We start from the raw sequence: 2,590 nt of genomic DNA on the forward strand, positions 1-2,590 counted from the left end.
ATGAAAGAGTTGTCACCCGACTGGGCAAGCAGAAAAAACTGGCGAAGCTCAGAAATCATTAGGCAATTCACGAAGGAGAAATACAATCCCAGACATAACAACCAGAGCAGTGGCAAGAAAAACCAAGACATCAGACACTCCTGCCATCACCGAGCTCCCAGCACAAAACAGGACTGATTCTGAGATTTCTCTGCCTGTCCCTGTTCCCAGGAGCAAGCGAGCCCTGGATGGGCCACCGTCAACTGCTTCACTCGCTAGGGACAGTCCTATCTCCTATCTGGGTTTGCCCATTTTGATAGTGAACACAAGGGGCTCATTCACCCGGGGGTCACCCAGTAATCGACCTTGAGCAGGAGTTGCTCTGGGAAAGCTTTATCTCCTGTGACAGGGGCCGAGACAGTGGGTAGGGAGCCACCCCAAGAAGAGAGGCCATTGGCCGGTGCTTCCACAGCAGTTAGGGGAGCATCCCAGGTGCAGCAGGAGGAGCTCGGAGGCACACTTCCTGGCAGTCTGCAGCTCTCTGACAGTCACGCAGGTGGGTGGTTTGAGTCACCAGGGTCCCCGCTGTGGCCTTCATGTCCTTGTTCCTGAGGCTGTAGATGATGGGGTTCAGCATGGGGGTCAGAAGTCCGTAGAAGAGGGAGATGAATTTGTCTGCAAGGTCCTGCTTGTCTGCCCCCAGGGGGTCCTTGGACTTGGGCTTCCCATCCATGAAGAGGATGGTCCCGTAGAAGATAATCACCACAGTGAGGTGGGCAGAGCAGGTGGAAAAGGCCTTTTTCCTGCCCTCAGATGATGGGATCCTCAGGATGGTGGTGAGGATGAACACGTAGGAGATGGAAATGAACAGGACTGGGACAGCAAGGAAGATCATGTTGGCTACAACCATGCTGACCACGTTGATGGAGATGTCAGCGCAGGCCAACTTCAGCACAGCCAGGATCTCACAGGTGACGTGGTTGATGATGTTGTCCCCACAGAAGGATAATTGTACCACAAGAGAGACCTGGACCAAGGAGTTGGCTCCACCAGCCACCCAGGAGCCGGCAGCCATGGGCACATAGGCAGCCTCGCTCATGACCACGGGGTACCTAAGGGGGTGGCAGATGGCCACGTAGCGATCAAATGCCATCATGCCCAGGAGCACACACTCTGTGGCTCCCATGGCAAAGGAGAGGAACATCTGGACGGCACAGCCTGAGAAGGAGATGGTCTTCCTGGGGGTCAGGAAGCTGTCGAGAATGAGGGGACCGAGGAGGTGGTGTAGCACCCGTCCAGGAGGGAATGGGCCCAGGAAGAAGTACATGGGCGGGTGCAGGCGGGTGTCCAGGGCGGTCACCAGGAGGAGGACCTGTTGCCCAGCAGGATCCCCGGGTACATGGACAGGATGAGCACGAAGAACGTCTTCTCCAGCGTTGGGTGGGCTGAGAGTCCCAGGAGAATGAACCTCACCATGGGGAAGGTACTATTCGTCTCATCCATGGTGCGTCTTCTCTGACACTTCCGGGAACTCAGAAGGTCAAGTCCAGTGTTCTCTTCCTCCAGGTGTGCTGAGGCAGTCGGGTGAGAATCTTTGCCCTAATGCACAATGGGGGAATAGCCCTGACCATGTGCTCACCTGGGTGTGGTTCTAGGAGCAACACAGTAGAGTTCAGCATTTAGCTTTGGCTGTGAGAACAAACAGGTTCACTTGGACCAACTTTCTTGTAGATGGCACTTAGAAAAACTAGACAGAAGGTGCAAATGGGGTGGGAGACATTGCAGAGGTAACAGGACAACAGGAGGTGTGGGGTCACGGTTCTGGGAAAAGCAGGGGTTGGGGAAGTGCGGACAGCCTGGAGATTGTGTCCCAAAGTGGGGCTTTGAAGCCTCTCGAGGCACCGCCAGCAGCCCCTGGAGATGGGCAACAGGTTCTGGGGTACAAAGTCCACTGTGAGGGCCCCCAACTAAACTTTTTGGAATGGGATCACAAAGGGCAGCGCAATAGAACAAGGATAGGTAAGAGGAAGCAGGTGTCAGTCTGCATGTTCCCACAGCCCTGAGGTCAGGCTGAGCTGGTCCCAGACCTTCGAGGCTCCCAGTACCTGAGAGGCAAACACTAACATCACCCCAGTATTGAGACAACTTCTTTTTTATTTCTTAAAGATGTATTTATTTATTTGAAAGGCAGAATTAGAGAGAGGGTTAGGCAGAGGCAGAGATAGAGAGAAAGAGAGAGAGGTCTCCCACCTGCTGGTTCACTCCTCAAATGGCTGCAACGGCCAAGGCTGGGCCAGGCAGCAGTCAGGAGACAGGAGCTTGATCAAGTCTTCCACACAGGTGCAGGTGCAGGTGCAGGTGCAGGGGCCTAAGCCCTTGGGCCATCTTCCGCTGCTTTCCTGGGATCAGGAGCAGGGAACTGGATCGGAAGTGGAGCAGCCAGGACTGGAACTGGCGCCCATATGAGATGCCGGTGTTGCTGCTGCACCATAGTGCTGGCCCTGGTGCAATTTCTATAAATAATTTTGGAAATATAACTGCTGGCATACATTGTAAACATAAGGCACACAAGGTGATAACACGATATTAATGAACACCAAAAAAAAAAAAA

General features: G+C 53.9%; 1 pseudogene; it reads right to left on the minus strand.

Annotated features, from left to right (window-relative positions):
• Positions 1-454: 454 nt before the first annotated feature.
• On the minus strand, positions 455-1,482 carry LOC133770954 (olfactory receptor 13C7-like; annotated as a pseudogene).
• Between the last annotated feature and the right edge of the window lie 1,108 nt (positions 1,483-2,590).

The sequence above is a fragment of the Lepus europaeus genome, chromosome 12, assembly GCF_033115175.1.
Source record: "Lepus europaeus isolate LE1 chromosome 12, mLepTim1.pri, whole genome shotgun sequence".
NCBI lineage: Eukaryota > Metazoa > Chordata > Mammalia > Lagomorpha > Leporidae > Lepus > Lepus europaeus.